The sequence below is a fragment of the Vicugna pacos genome, chromosome 9 (assembly GCF_048564905.1).
Source record: "Vicugna pacos chromosome 9, VicPac4, whole genome shotgun sequence".
NCBI classification, from domain to species: Eukaryota; Metazoa; Chordata; class Mammalia; order Artiodactyla; family Camelidae; genus Vicugna; species Vicugna pacos.
In genome coordinates, this window is record NC_132995.1 from 76,788,364 (window position 1) to 76,805,507 (window position 17,144).

Below are 17,144 nucleotides of genomic sequence, written 5' to 3' on the forward strand. Positions count from 1 at the left end.
CTGTTTACTGAAATGGGGAAGTTTACTGAGATGTGAGGTTAGGAAAGAGAGATGAAACTTCTCTTTTGGCCAAGTGGAACAGGATTTGGGGAAGGAGCATTAATCCAGTTTGGTCATGTGGAGTGGTACTGCTGAGAAGGCATTTGGGCACAAACCTCGTCTGGTGTAACTCCCTCGTTATACAGGTGAAAATACTGAGGCTTCAGACTGTGCTTCTAGTTGCACAGCAAGTAAACGGCAGGGTCAGAACCAAGATTCAGACCTTCTGGACCAAGTCCAGTATCCCAAACCATACCGTATGCTGTTTCTAAATTTGTTTCATTGAACTGGAGAAAGTATTTTCTGTAGAATAACAACAGTTGTTAAAATGTATTGACTATACTGTATGAGAGAGATTGTGTGAAATACTTGGAATACCTTTTCTCTCTCTCCCCCTTTTTAATGGAGGTGCTGGGGATTGAACCCAGGACTGCGTGCATGCCCAGTGTGCACGCTACCACCGAGCCGTCCCCTCCTTCCCCAATACACCTTTCCTCTCAAAAGTCCTTTTCTAAAATAGCCCACTGAGGTGGATACTGTTACATCCTTATTTCATAGGTAAGGAAACTGAGCTTCTGAGGGTAAGTAACTTTCCCGAGGTCACAGGGCTGGTGAGACTAGCCGAATAACCTGGGAGTCCGGCTCCTGTGCCCGCGCCCTTAATCGTCATGCTGTGTCTTTCCCCGACTTGGTAGAAAGTAGGTACGCAAGCTGTGCCGTGTTCCGTTGCATTTCCCTGATTCCTTCATGTGTTTATGGGCAGTTTGCACATAGACTATTGGATTTTTTTGGCTTCCACTTTTCCCTTTAGATTTTGAATTTGACTGAGTCGTCATTTCCATCCAGTTGCATTTAGGGAACTTACATCAGGCTCTTTTCCAGGGCTCAGGATGAATGCATCGTCAGGACGCAGTGATGACTGGTTCCATTTCAGCAGCTCTAACTGCTGGCGTTTTGGAACAAAGGAATAATTAGGAATCATTTGTAGTAAAAGCCTCCTCTCTTTTTCCAATATAAGAGCCTTTGTGTTTTTGTTGGCCTCTGAAGACTACAGAGAAAATAAATTGAAACCAGCAAAAAATAAAAAAATTCCTGAAAACCCAGCACCTCAACTAAATCACCCCCCCCCCCCAGCCAAAACTGCAATATCCTCAGAAGAAGGAGGCTCTTCTGGTCTTTAATCTCAGGGCGGCGTGTAAAAGCCCAGGTAGTCTCCGGGATACTTTCATCCACTTAATGCCGCCCTTAGACACCAGGCTGTGGGCTAGTACAAAGAGACACTCAGATGTAAGTCGTCGGAAAGGGAGGGCTTTCCCGGGGCCTTGGGCTCAAAACAGCTCCGTGTGATAAGAGGAGAGGTCCAGGAGGAGTCAACGCCACGGTCCATTCGGGTCAGGTTGATGCGGTCTGGAAATGGCTTGTGTTACTAAAGGTGTAGTGGCAAAAGTCGGCTGTCTCTCCATCTAGCCTAATTTCCTTTACAAGGCGCTTGTGAGGAAAAAGTACATGGTGATGGACCTTTGTTAGTTCAAAGGTTTTTACCTCTTTATTTTAAAGCTCCATTGTGAATTCACAGGGCTTAAAATATGTATTGCTGCCCCTTTCATTTTATCACTCCAAAAGGAATCAAAGACAAAACTTTTTTCTCCCCAACGAGCTTGTCTGTTTGAAATCACAGGGTGTTTGTACACATGGTCTCCTAACGTCTCAGCTGAGTCTCTGCGATGTCAGTGGGGGCTGGTGAGGCGTTGTTCTTTCTTAAAGTGTTGTGAGGAACTTTTGCATAAAGACAGACTTGCTATCTCTTTCTCTGCAGTAATTACAGTTTAGTTTATTGTAAAATGAAATAGAAAACTACAAGTACATTTTAAAAAAGATCTGAAAGCTTGTTAATCACCTCCTTCCTAGTCAATTAAAGTTGAATAGTTTGTCTTGCTATAACCTCAACCCTTGAGTACTTCTGTCCACAACTCTTGCTTTAACAAAACTTCCGGCTAAATCAGACATGTTCTGAGCATAGACACTGGGTGCTTATGTGGAATGACGCTAGTAAACACGCGAAGGCTTTAGCTGCTCAACTGAAATAATACTCTCGTGAACAATACTGATGGCTGTCTCCTCTTACTAGCCGGAGGGGTTTTCCTGAAGGCGCATATTTCATGTCGTGAGTTGCTTGCTCACTGGAGTCTCTCTGTGCTATGGTTTCTTGTCAACACACAATCCATACTTTTAAGTCTGTCTATTATCCATTCAGTACAGTTTAAAGTATCATTTCAGTGACTGACAGTTTATAAAAAAGGAGAAATGCTCATTTAAAAAAGAAAACTGGGCAAACAGAATAATCTCTTACCAGTGCAAAAACATCCATGACACTATCCAGCTTCCCAAAGAAATATTTTGTTCACCGTCTCCTGAAGTGTGAATCAAAACACTCATGACAGGTGAATGAAGAGAGAAAAATTAAGGTATGGGCACAGAAAAAGCAGCATTAATAATTCAGCTAAATAAAATTTGTGTACAAAAGAAAACTGTCAAGGTGATGGAGAATGTTTCTGCAAGTGCAGGGCGTTTAGGCAAAAGGAAAATGAGTTGCGGTTTGGATGTTTTACATTCTACATAAGGGCTTTATACAGTTTGAATTTTCTTTTCCTGCTTCCACTGTTCCTTCAAACATAACTTCCTATGACCTCTGACCTTTCCTAGGTTAAATGAATTGGAGTTTCCCCTTGTCAACGTTGCAGCAATTTTAAAGGATTAACCACAGGTAGACTGGAAATTGTTCTTTAATATTTTACAATTTATTTATATTAACCTTAATTAGTTGAGAATCATTACTTTCTTACTTGGGCCATTTGTACTAATTTTGTCACAGCTCACTGGCAGGACCTCTCAGTGGGCTTCTCTGTGGATGTGGCCGCTTTAATTTTTAAGGCACAACATAAAAACGTTATTCACGAAAGTTATCTTTAAGACGGGATGTAGAGGTGCAAGCTGAATCAAAAGGTGCATTGACAAGAATCACTGTTTTCAAGGAAGGTCTTATTTTAGGCTGGAGGAGTTGTTAATACTGCATTAGAATGATACCTGCTTTTCCTGGCCTGCTTCGTTTATTCAACAAATATTATCTGAGAGCCCATTACGTACCTGGAAGTGTGATAGAATTCGGGGATAAGACAGTAAAAGAGGTGTTATGAAGAGGTTCATAATCAGAGCAGTGGCACCAAGTAAAACACACTAAGGAATAATGAGAGTTAAGCAGAGGAGGGGACAAAAGCCCTGCAGGAAGGGGGAGCCACACGGGCCACACGTGATGAAACTGGGAGCCCTGCAAGTGTTTGTGTTGTTGAGGGGGAGGGGAAGAAAGGGTAGCGAGACGATAGATGAGGCTGGGGGGGCCAGATCACAGTTACATGGTACGCAGACGAAGAACTGAGGATCTGATGCAGGGAAATGGCTGATGGAATTGGGGCTATTGGCAGTTGTGTGGAACATGGACTCAGGAGATGCTGGACGCAGACTTAGTAAGAAGGGTAGTGAGGTAATCTGGGGGAGATACGTGATCGTGTTAACTAAGGTAGAGGGGTGGCGGTTGGATGTGGACCTGTGAGCAGTTCAGGAGGTAGAAATGATAGCATCTGGTGGCTAGTGATCGGGAGAAGGGGCAAGTCGGAGTTTTGTATTACCTTCAGGTTTCTGACTCAGCAGACTGGATGGAGTATGGTCCAACTAGGCAGCGTAGGGACGGAACATGTCTGATGGCGGTGGTAGTCATGGGTGAGGTAGCTAGATCAGGAACTTAGATTTAGATGTGTTGGACTTTAACTTAAATTCCCAGTGTCGGGAGAGAATTCTAGATCAAGGATGTAGATATGGGAGTATTTTATTTCTAATAGTAGCTAATGCTTCAGATAAAGATACACAACTTCTAAAATATCCTTTCATTATTTTGTTTGTTTTTTAAATGGAAAAGTACACATATATGGTAAAAAAAAGTCAATCACATGTATACAATAAAAAACATCTTCCTCCTGTCCCAGACCCACGATTCTTCTCTGCAGATGTTGCTATTGTTAACAGTTTCCAGAAATGCACTCAACATTTTCGTTCCAAGTACAAGCATAGGTGTGTCTGTATAAATAGGTATGAGTGTGTATAAATATAAATGTATGTATTTTAAATAGAAATGGTTATATTTACTCTTCTGCACATTGTTTTTACTTTTCAGTACACCTTGGAGATCGTGCATAGCAACACATACAGATCTACTCCACTCTTTTTAATGGCTGTATAGTATTCCACATGATGAATGGACCCAATTTCTTAAATCATTTTTTAAAATTGATGGTCATTTAACTTTTGTCTTCCAGTTTTTATGATAAACAGTGCTTCAGTGAACATCTTTACACTTACAGCTTGGCTTATTTTTGCAAGTAAATTGCTGGTGAAAATGTTGAGGGTTAAATTACTGTAAAATGTTCAGGCAAATTGCTTTCCGAAGAGGTTACACTAATCGACATTCTGAGGGGGCGGTATGTGAGGGAGGCTGTTGCCCTGTATTCTAGCCAACATTAGGTACTGGGATATACTCTGGGCTTTGCCAGCCTTGTGGTAAATAAGTGCGTATCGTTTAAAATCAGTCGGCAGCTCTAAGCCTCTGAGCGCAGCTTGTGGCTGTGACTCCCTGCAGAGAGGCTGCTTTACTGGGAGCCTCTGGCATCGGTGTGTTTGGGGCTTTCCTCTGGGGCTGGTCAGACTCCAGGCGGGCTGCAGAGACTCCCGCAGTGTGCTGTCTGGGGGCCGTGCCCGACGGCCAGCGCCTGGGAGCCAGGGGCCTCGCCCCTGGGCCTGCTGCCCTTCCCAGGGGTGAGCTGTGCCTTTCTCCCTCAATGGCAGACGGGCAGGAGCGGAGGAGCAGCTGTGGGGATCTACTTGCTGCTTAAATGTTTCTGCCAGTCCTCCTTATTTTCGGGCGCTTGCTCTGCTTCCCCTCACTTCCAGAGTGGCCTGAACTCTAATTCCCTTCACCCTGGGATTCTGCCCTGTGAGTTACGTTGGTTCACTGCTTTCCTCGCCACTAGTTGAAGAGTCAGTGCTCTGGGGATTGCCAAGTCATTTACCATCCTCAGTTTATTTACCAGTTTCCAAAAATATTGCCATCTTTCCTGTTCCCCTTATCTCTCTGAAAATAAGCAATATTTCTGGGGGGAGCAAAGGTGGTAGGTGTACGTTCAATCTGCCATTTTATTTGTTAGTCTGTTTAGTCCCTCTGGCTTTCAAATTCCTCATTTGTGGGAAGGGGTAATAGTCTTTGCCTCGATTGTGAGGACTGAGTTGAGGTAGCACAGGGAAAGTACCATCATGGTTCTGGGTAAATGTGGACTGTTAGCATCGTGTTATCACCTCCCCACGCTTGCGGAATGCATTCCTAATAAGTCACGTTTTTTCCCTGCCTGTGTGTTGTAGACAGCCATCACCAATGGGTGAGAGCAATTGCCAGTTTTCCTGTGGGCGCTGGGCCAGAGATTAATCTGAGAAACAGGGTGTACACTGCCTTTAAAACACTGCCCTTCTCCTCTGACTTGGGTCAGAGCTGTGTGCCCTGCTCTCTTTTTACTGGAGAGGTGGTAGAGTGATGAACTGACTCTTACTGACTCCCCAAACGTTGGTACGTGTCGGTCCTTCCTCCTGGGCTGGATGGAAATGTGTAATGTCCTGCTTGGGAACGGGAGCCTGTTCCTAGGCCTTGCAGGGCTGACAGGTAAAGGCACAGTGGGCCTCGCTCTTCACTGAGCAGAGCTGAGCAGAAGCCCTGTTCTTTGTCACTCCACTCGTGTCTTCAGCTGTGTCAGTGTCCCTGAGTCTAGGTGCTCCCGGGCTCAACCTTGCTGAGGAGAAGCACCTCTTACCCTCTGTTTGGGTGGGAGGGAGCAGTCTTGTGGCTCTGTGGGATGTGGGAGGAGCTCTGGGAACTGAATCGCTTTTTAGATCAATGCCTCTCAAACTTTATGGTGTTTACAAATCATCTGGTTTGCAAATAGCTGGTTTTCTGTTGCAGATCTACAGGAATTTTTCTATACTGAATGTTGGAATAATACAACTTTAATTTGGATTGAATTTAAGCCTGGAGGTGTGGCTATGAGTAGATAGCAGCAGAGAAACCACCACAGGGTATGAGTTGTAAAAGGTTCTGTCTATTGTCTCCCTGTCTGTCATCACCTATATATTCATCCAGATACACATGTAAATGGATGTATGTCCCCTCCAGATGTAAATCCATGCCCTCCAGGATTTATTTACACATATGAAAGCAAATACAAATCATATTCTTATTTTTCTCTTATTCTACACAAGTGGTAGCTGTGATGTATACTGTTCTATACATTGGTTTTTTTTTCCCATAGCAGCATTTGTATACATTCTCATTCTTTTTCATAGTTGCATACTGTTCCATAATATGAGTGTGCCAAAGTTAACTTATCTCATCCCTATTAGACCTCTGATTCCTGAGTTATTTGTAATCTTTTGCTCTTGCAAGTGTTGCTGAAATCTATATAATTTCAAATATATGCTGATAGGTCTTTCGGATAAATTTTTCACAGTGGAATGTCTAGATCAAAGGGGACATACATTTGTAGATACTGCCAATTACCAATTATTCTCCATAAACATTAGACAAATTGATACTCTGTCAGCAATGCTTGAGAATGCATATTACTTCACAGTTAATATACTAATAGTTTCATATTTTTGCTGTAATGATAGGGTTTTCAAAAAGGTATTTTTCTTGGTAAGAATGAGGTTGAACATCTTTTCACGTTGAAGAGCTACATGTATATTTTGCCTGGAAGTTGTGTGTTTCAACTGTCCATTTTCTTTGCCAGTTTTTCCACTGGATTTTTTTTTTTTAACAGACTTCTTGGAGCACTTTATGTTAGGGAGTTGTGGCACATACGCTAAAGGGATTCCTATTGAGTGATGTCTCTGTATAATTCCCTTGCCTTGAATGAGGGCAGAGCTGTGACTTGCTTCTACCCAAGAGGATATGTCAGAGATGAAGCAATTTTGAAGATCTAATTAAGGCTACTAACTACTCAACCTTAAGTTAATCAAAAGGGAGATTGTCTGGGGGTGGGCCTGACATAATCAGGTGAGCCCTTTAAAATGAGGTCTAGAGGCCAGAGACTGGAAGCAGCAGAGACTTGCTCTCTCTGTTGCTGCTGCTGATGAAGTAAGATGCCATGAATTCTGCTAACCATGTGAGGAAGTTTGCAAGCAGATCCTTCCCTAGTCAAACTTCCAGATAAGAACAGCTTTCAGGTTTTGAGACATGATTAGATCGTCCCCACTCTAAGATTATGAAAAATCTTCCCCATGTTTTTTCTAGAACTTTTGAAATTTCATTTTTGTACATTAAATAAATCTTTGATGCATTTGGAATTTAACTTGGCTTAAGGTGTGAGTTAAGGATGAAAGTTTGCTTTTTTCCAGATGGCTACCCAGATATCTCAATCCTGCTCACTTAATGGTCCAGTTTATACCTCTCTGGTCTGAGAAGCCACCTTTTTACACAGATTCTCTTATGTATTTGGATTATCTAAACTTTCAATATTTTGGCAGCATTATTTCTTTGAAGTTTTTTTAGAGGAGGAGTTATTTCTTAGGAGTCAGGAGTTGTTTATTTTTGTATCTCCATGGCTTAGTTCATGTTTGGAATATAGTAGACTCTCAATAAAGGCTTGTTGAATGAATGATTGATGTTGTTCACACATTGCAGAATGTGTGCTTCCTACAAGCAGTTGAAAATATGCACACACAAACACACACACACAGTGGGGGCAAGTGGCTAGGCTTTGTATGCTCAGTTCGTCTCTCAAACTCACTACACGGGTAACTCATGGTACCTCTGTGGGTTGGAAAAAGAGGTGGGGCAAGAGAAGAATTCCTCCGCAAGGAAACTAGAGGATTGAGCAGTAGGTGATTCTCGCCCCCCCAATGACACAAATGGTTATTAACCGATTTCAGTCAAGTTTGTTCTGCTTTCCCCCAACTGCAGGGTTGGTGTAAACACATGGCTCTACACTTTATTTCTTTTTGGTTCTGCTTGTCGAGATAGAATAATGTGTCTACAGATACGCACTGACTATGAATCTGTAGACTCATTTGTAGGGACGGGGCTTGAGCCCAGAATCACGTCCCTGGATTAAAATAAAATCCAGCTGCAGACTAAGTAAGGGAGGTTAACATTGAGCAAAAGCATTCTTCAGATTACATTCTGCACTGCATGATTTTCCATGTAAATTTTCTAAAATAGAAATTGGATGAACAAATGGTAGTATTTGCACAGCGTGGTCTTTGGAGGAGACTGTCCTTCAGTGCTTGGTCTCCCTAACAGCTGGGGAGCCTGCGTCTCCAGCGGCGTGGGTCAGGGTGAGTGGAGTGCCCTCCATCCGTTGCGGAACTTGGCGGAGAAAAGGGTTCTGTTTAATGGGCTTCCTCAACCTTACCAGCATTTAATCTAAATTACTTTAATTGTATTCTGCCGATTCCCTCCATAAACTCCAGCTGTTGGAATTACTTAATTCAACTGGTTTTGTTTTAACATACTGTGTTTCAGTTCAATGCTAAGTATTTAAAATAGAGATAATTGACTACTTTTACTGATGCTAGTGTGTTTAATGGAGCTTAATATCTCATCTCTATATACTAATTGAAGGCAGCACATATTATGTATACAGGTTTATTCAGTATTTTCAGAGAATGAGCAGAGCCTGTGAAATTCATTAAGTATTACCACAATAAGAAAAAAAGGACAAACCACAAGAGAAAAACAGTCTGTACATGAGATTTCACTGCAAACTAGACTGTTCCAGTGTTTATAAATATTCGCCTGTAGAGAGAAGTACGTGTATTATAGTAATTATGCGTTAGTGCCTCATTAGTAGGAGGTTACATCCATGCTGTTTCTTTTTCCTCTTGTGTATTTCTGATAAGTTAGCATTTTTAAAGTCTTATTTAAAATGTAATAAAAACAGAGGAGAGAGTGTGTGTATATTCAAGAGGAGACCATTTGTAATTCCTTCAGCTGTGTGAAAAAACATACTCTGTGGCTTCTGAGCTTACAGAGAAGATGTAAACTATTGCCTTCCTCATCCAGAATCCGAACCTAATGACTTGAAAAATGGCAGGCAGGTTGAATCAGAACAGAATTTTTATTGTGTTGACATTTTATTCTTGACTATTATATACATTTAAATTCTAGGTCCCTAAAAATGTTTTTTAAAAGGGGCCCTTTCCAGACTTGCATCCCTAGAAATGCCCTTATTATGCACTTTGTAGATACATTCTGTTTGCAAAATCCACAGACATTTTTCAATCTTTTCTTACTTGACCTTTCTGCCAAATTTTATAAAGTTGACCAAGCTCTCCTTTCTGAGTTCCGTATGCCCCTGGCTTCTAGATAGTCCACACTCGTTCTCCTCGAATCTGTCTGACTGCTGTTTCTCCACAGCTTTGATGAGATCCTTATTTCCTTTACCTATCACTAACGTATTCCTCTGGATTCCATTTTTTCTTTTCACTGCTCTTCTCACGTTGCATACTGTCCCTCGATGATCTTCGTTCTCATGATTTCAGTTGTCATCATCTAATGCTGAAGATTCCTCTGCTCTGAATTGAATCTGTGAATGCCATTTCCAGCTGTTTATTGGATACCTCTATCCAGAAATCTCATAGGTACTCAGAACTTAACTATAGACCAGCTAGAGTTTGTCTTTCCTCATAAGCTTGTGCCCGTTTCTTCGTTCTGTCTTAAATGAAGGCATCACATTCAGTTACCAGCGCAAGAACTTCGGAGGTTTCCCTTGACAGCTGTCATTAGGTTCTTTCCCATGTCCATTCAGGCACCCAGCTCTGCCAGATTTACCCTCAGTATGCTCCCAGATCTATCCCATTCTTTGGGTCTAGCTTACCACCTCTCTAGTTGAAGCTCTAATAATGAACTACTTGGACCATTGCAGCTGACTTTTCACCAAGACTTATAAGGAATGGGAGGATTGCAAAAATTTAGAAAAGGGAGTTTGTATAATGGGTATCCAGAAAGAATGACAAAAACCCATCATCATAGGTGTCCTTCCAGACGTTCACTCACACGTTTGCAATAAAAGCATTTATGCTTGTGTGTGTGTGTGTGTGTGTGAACCAGTTAGGACACTCAGCTCAAATCTAGCTCAGACCACCTCAGACAAAAAAGGTGGGAATTTGCTGGGTTTTGTAACCAAACCACAGCAGGGACAGGGACGCAGCTAGGTCTTAAGGATTTCTAGTTACCTCTGTGGAACCTAGTCTTCAGTGCCACCAAGACTGTTTCCGTTTTTCACCTCGTTTCTCTTGGTGTGTCAGTTTCCTCCCCGTATACTCAGTACTTCTCCGGGACGGACAACTACCATGGGCAGCAGCAGTCAGGCCGCATCGTGTCTGTCTGCTTCAGCGTCGGTGAGGAAGTGGGAGCGTCTTGCTTCTGATGCCTAGGTGGAGACTTCTGGAACGGGCTGTGATTGGATTGGCTTGGGTGGGAGGATGGTGTCGGGGAACACGGAAGCTCCTACTAAGACCACGTGTTCGAAATTAGGGGAAGATATTTTTCATAAGTAGGGAAGAGTATTTGGCAGGCAGTTTTATGTACTTTATATACAGTTAACCCTTGTGGCAAGCTAAACATTTCTTTAAACTAAAAAAAGTTTTTAAGATGGAAATAAAAAGCACACATAACAAAAGTACTAGGGGCCAGACTTCAGCGATCAGCAGTGTGTTCACTTGGGCTACCAGACTCACTTGTGCAGTTTCTTGAAATAAACTTCTATCATCCTTTAATTGTAGAGTATCCTGAGTTTGCAAGGGAGCTTTAAAAAAACTGTTACTATTTGCAGCCACTTATCTGTGTGAATCAATTCTCTGCAACCAAAACAACATTAAAAAACAAAAACAAAACAAAACAAAACAAAAAATAAGGCTGCTGCTCTGACTGCAGCTGCCACCTGCGCTCCTCATTTCTGTTTTGTGCTCAACGAAGCTGCTGGTAGCTCTCATTGATTGACTTCATATTAAGTAAGTGTTTTATATCTTAATTTATAAAACTAATAAATTAAAACATTTCTTTCAAATTTGTAAACGAGATTTTGTATGAAAAGATTGTATTGCTGAAAAATTTGAAAGCCAGTAGATGAGAGCACAGGTCAGCAAAGTCCCGGTAAAGGTGCTATACTGTCTTGTAGTAAGTATTTTAGGTTTTGGGCCGTGAGATCTCAGCTGCAGCGACTTAGCTCTTCCACTGTCACGTGAAATAGTTAATACATAAATGAGCTATGGTAATGGTGCTCCAACAAAGCTTTACTTGCACAACAGGTGGCAGACTAGATTTGGGCTGTGGGCTGGGTGTTAGAGCTGTTGCTATAAATGGACAGACTGGACTCTCCAGACTAGTTTCATAGTTGCCTTTAATAGAGGGGACAAACGAGTTGCCCTTTCAGTCTGTGTTAACAGTTCCAGAGGGGGTCGTTTAAAACAGTTCTGAGGTTAGTAATGGTGACTTCTGGTAGCTAGCTAATTGAAATGACATGTTCTGTCACACTGTTTTTGAAATCCACCAACTTTAAATTAGCCCAGATATGCAACTTTTTAATGTATTCTTTAACATGAAATAATCTGCAAGAGTTTGCCTGCCCTGTATTTGATGATAATTATCTTTTTATGGTTGAGATTTACCCATTAACTCATCCTTACTTCTGATCTCGTTTGCTAGAGTTAAGTGAAGAGTTTAAACTAGGCATACTAATCTAAGCTTCCAAATTGAGGTTTGTCTTTCTTTTGCTCACAGTAGCTTGGATCATCTGAAACAGAGCCTCAGTAAATGAATCGTTTAGTCACTAGCTAAAAACTGTCATCACTAAGTTGATTAATCAAATGCTGCTCTTAAAGATGGGTTGAAACATAAAATAGCCAGCCTGGTCCCACATAACGAAGAGATTAACTTGACACACAGGACAACCAATTTAGTACTGCTCAATGATCATGCTTTATTTAGAAAGCCATGAATTAGTGTATTTTCCCTGATGTACTGTTTTTTGTCTTTCTCACAGGGAATGATGATTTCCTCAAGAGTTAATCTGCTTTCCTTAAACATGGAAGGATATTTTCTCAGCACTCTTAAATTCTAAAATGTGAAACTCTGTCTTATGAGGAAAGAGGGACTTAATGATGGATTGAAAAGCTTACAGTGGAATTCTTTATTTTAGGAAGTTGCTTATTTCTTTTTGTGACATGATTAGGAATGTGGTAGTAGAAGTCACAGCAAGAGAGACCCCAGAGGCCTGTGCTCTTTCTTCATTTGCATGGAGATGAACATGGCCTCTATATACATACTGAGATGTCAGTTGTGCACTAATTTGCAGATGAGTTAATGAGATTTTACCACTTTTTCGTGTATGCAATAGTTGAGAGAGGTTTTTGGCAAAGTAAAAAGAATATTAAGTCACAGTATTAGTGTTCTTTTTGTGTGTATATATATTTTTATGGAAGTATAGTCAGTTTAAAATGTGTGAATTTCTGGTGTACAGCACAATGCTTCAGTCATACATGAACAGACATATATCCATTTTCATATTCTTTTTCACCATAAGTTACTACAAGATATTGAATATAGTTCCCTGTTCTGTACAGTATGAACTTGTTTATTTTATATTTATTAGTATCTGCAACTCTTGAACTCTCCATTTATCCCTTCCCACCTCCTTCCCCCCCCAGTAACCATAAGTTTGTTTTCTATGTCTGTGAGTCTGTTTCTGTTTTGTAAATAAGTTTGTCTTTTTTTTTTTTTAGATTCCACATATAAATGATATTATATGGTAGTTTTCTTTCTCTTTCCAGCTTACTTCAGTTAGAATGACATTCTCCAGGTCCATCCATGTTGCTGCAAATGGCATTATTTTATTATTTTTTATGACAGAGTAGTATTCCATTGTATAAATATACCATAACTTCTTTATCCAGTCATCTGTTGATGGACATTTAGGTTGTTTCCATGTCTTGGCTGTTGTAAATAGTGCTGCTATGAAAAATGCGGTGCATGTATCTTTTTGAATTAAGGTTCCCCCTCTGGACATATGCCCAGAAGTGGGATTGTTGGATCATATGGTAAGTCTATTTTTAGTCTATTTTTTGAGGACTCTCCATACTGTTTTCCATAATGGCTACACCAAGTTTTCTTTATATGATTAATACTTAAAGCAGTTGAGGGGTTTATATTCATGAGGTTTATATGGCATGTGGACTTTTAGTCACCCCATATTGAGTAGTATTTTTCATGATGGAAGCAGCAGCAAACATTTCATTAACTAACTTAGGGCTAATGATGCTTTCTGCATATTGTATTTATTGTGAGTGAGAAGTTGAATTTGATGTTTAAAGAGTTCTGAATTGGATTAGATTTCAAATGCTAGACTGGAGAAATTTTTAAAAACAGAGCGATGTGACTTCATTAATAGTTTATGGAAATTTACCACTTGAAAGACTGCGCTGATGTGTTTTAGAACCTGTTATGGATCATTAGATGACATGCCATTTATAGATTTGATGGATTGTTGAAATCTGTTTTGTTTTGTTTCTTGTTTTTTGGGGAGGAGGACCCTTTGCTGAATGCTCTGTTTGTGTGTGTATGTGTGTGAAATGTGTAACATCTTTGCATGTGTGTGAATGGCTGAGGATTCTGCCTCCGTGTGTCAGCCTTCTGGTGCTGGTGGATGCTGTACAGGACCCAGGCAACTTTAAACGTAGATAAGGAGACCCTACCTAGGTGAGAGCCGAAGCTAGACCTTCCTGGGTCTGCAGTTCATCCTGCAGGCTATCTTCTCATCAGTGAAGCAGGGTAACAATCAAATAAAAAATAGGTATGTTATTTTTAAAGATTCCTTGAAATCTAAAAAAAAGGTACTAATAATTTTTGATTGTTATTCTGCTTCATAGGGAACTACATTAAATATCTTGTAATAATCTATAATGAGAAAGAATATGAAAAAGAATGTCTATAAATGTATAACTGAATCACTATGATGTACACCAGAAACTAACACAACATTGTAAATCAACTGTACTTCAATAAAAAAGTAGTTATTAAACATTCATTAGGTACCCAGTATTGTGGGCCACACTGATGCTGACTTAATGACCCACAAGACAAGACTCCTTAGAGGCTGTTTGGAATTGGATCCTTAATAGAAGTGGTCAGAATTTTGCTTGTTGCTGATTTGAAGGAGAATACATAAAGAACAAACATTTAAAAACTGTTAAATGGATTTTAGGAATTTATTTCCCAAGAGGATAACCCTGGACTAGGAGCTAGGGTTGCTGTGTTCCAGTGCTACCGCCACCAATAAAGAGTTGTGTCACCTTGGGCAAGTTTCCTCGCTCTTTTAGAGGTTGGAAAAGTATAGATTTATTGCTCAGATAGAAAGTGGGCAACATGAGAGGACAACATAAGAGGAATACATTAATATTTTAATAGTGTTCAGAAGTGTAAGTATACACAGTTGTAGAAAATACATACTTGAGGGGAAAATAAGTTTATCATTGAGAATGAATTCCTGTGAAGCGCAGAGAGTGTTAGGATTGATGGCTTGACCTTCAACTCGTCCATATATTTTCCATTCTTAAAAGCGAAAGCATCTCTTCCTCCACTTCCTGCTGCCCTTTCTCCTGATTACAAAAGAGAGAGATTCCTTTTGTAGAAAATTTAGAAAATACAGAAAATTACAAGGAAGAAATGACAACAGCTTTAGTATCCAGAAATAAAGCCCTTAAGATTTTAAGGTAACTTTATAGTTTTTGTTCCTTTGTGTATGTATAAACATGATTGGAATCATGCTGAATGTAGTATTTCCAGCATATTGCTGTAATAATATACTGTGAATATTTTTTTACATTGCATATCTTCTAAAATATAGTTTTAAATAAATGCATAGCTTTCCAGAACATAAAACTTGTTTAAAATATTTTCTTTGCCATTACAAGGTGTTTTTTGCTGAAAAATTTGGAAAATATAGAAAAATAAAAAGAAGAAAAATAAAATCAATGATAATTCTATTACCCTCCAAAATCAGTCTTTTTTTTGAGTCTTTTTTTAATGCATATTCACTATATCTATAATTTGTTCTATGTCTTTTTGTTTAATATATATTTTTTCCTGTATTATTAAAATTTATCTTATGCATCATTGACATTAAAATTTATAGTGAAGTTTTATATTGTACAATTAATATTTGTCATTAATATTTCTGTGTGATTATGTGTGTGATACATGCAATTACATTTTATAGTTAATGCACTTAACATTTATTGAGGGCCTATTATGTGATAGAAGCTTGGCATACACATGTGAACAGAATAGATGGTGCAAATTGTGAATGGTAGTATATATTCTTTCATAATTTTGTTTCTATTACCAGTGTGTCTTTATATCTGAGCTCCTGCTTTGGCCCTGTCATTGTGAGGTACACATTGTAGTCTAGCTGTTTGTTTCATCAATTTGCCATCGGTGCACATTTGAATTGTTACCAAAATTTCCCTAAGAGTATTGTGATGAGTATTCTTATAGTCAGTTCTTTTTTCATGTTCTTAATTATTTCCCTATGATAATTTCCTAGAGTCTAGTATCTTAATTAAATGTGTTTAAGGGCATAACATGTTTTTAAGACTTTTGATATTTGCTGGCAAAGTGTTCCTCAGAGAGGCTGTGCCAAGTTTCACTCCTGACAGCAATGTAAGTGGGCCGTCTTCCCAGACAAAAAAAGGTGTGTCATTGGGGTTTTAATTTTCACGCCTTGGTTTTATGCCAGAAAGCTCCCCCTACTCTCATCAGTTCTAGATTATATATATTTAAAATGTACACAATTTCATTTAAAATTTTAAATTCTTAATTTAAGTGAAAATTACTCCTTTTGTTGAATAATGGTGTAAGAATCAACTTTTCCCCCTCTCAAATAGCTCACCGGCGACACCAGCACCGTTCGCTGAATAAGTAATCCTTTCCACGCCGGTGTGAAACGCCAGCTTTGTTGTGTGCTTGGATTTATTGATGGGGTTTCAGTACTGTTCTCTTTTATTTACTGAACAGTTTTCGTTCATTTTAATATCTAGCAGCACAAATTCTCCTTCCTTTTTAAAAACCTTTTCAGTGTTTTCTTGGGTTTACCTTTTTGTTCCCTCAGATGCATTCTTCCTCTTTTTTCAAATTCAGATATGTTCTCCTTTTACCTTTTTAATTTCAGTAGTTATTTAAAAGGGTGTTTTAAAATTGTCAATCAGATCTTAATTTTTTCCCCTCTCCTCTTATTAATTTTCTAACTTTGGATCATGTGTTAGAAATTCTGGGTTTTATATGTTAAATTCTATGAAAGTTTCTCTGAAAACTTAATATGTAGTCAACTTTCATAAATGCTTCATTTTTGAAAAGAATGTCTCTTGCTATGAAAATCTCTTATATGAAAGTGTTAAATTACACTTAAAAGTGTATTATTCAAATATTCTGTTTTCTAAATTTATTTTTGTTTCATTTCATCTGTCAGTTTCTGAGTGAGGTATGTTAAAGCATCTCTCTGTAACTGAGAATTTGTCACGTTACCTTTTCATTTTTAATAGTTTTATTATGTTGTTAGGTACATAATGGTTCATAACAATTTTATATTCTTGATGTTTATACTCTTTGACCTATTTTGAACCTTGAGTTTGAATTCTTTATTGTCAGATATGGCCACACCTACTTTTGTTTTAGCTTTTTCCTTGTTTATCTCTGTTGTTTTAGTATTATTTTTATTTTTAATGAAAAACTGCAAAAAGTTTTGAGTCAAATTCTATTAAAAGAATTACACTAAACAACTTTAGTTCCTGTTTTTCCCTGCCAGCACTCCCAAAATACACGCACTTGTATTTCTCTTGGCTGTTTCTTCTGGTATTTACCCCCAAGTTTCCAGATAATGTGCTTATGTGGTTGTAGATTTCTTTTTTTTTTTTAAATATATGCCATACTTTTTGTTTTGTTTTGTTTCTGTTTTTCTTTT

General features: G+C 39.1%; 1 long non-coding RNA gene across 2 annotated transcripts in view; it reads left to right on the plus strand.

Moving 5' to 3' along the window:
• LOC140698312 (uncharacterized) overlaps positions 1–17,144 on the plus strand; it is an 89,122-nt gene that overhangs the window by 35,813 nt on the left and 36,165 nt on the right. Inside the window, exon 3 of one of the 2 annotated variants that reach the window (XR_012076051.1) lies at positions 12,174–12,342. The exons of the other annotated variant lie outside the window; for it this stretch is intronic. This is a non-coding gene — a long non-coding RNA (uncharacterized lncRNA). Of the gene's footprint in view, positions 1–12,173; positions 12,343–17,144 lie in introns of those variants that run through there. 2 annotated transcript variants of the gene reach the window in all.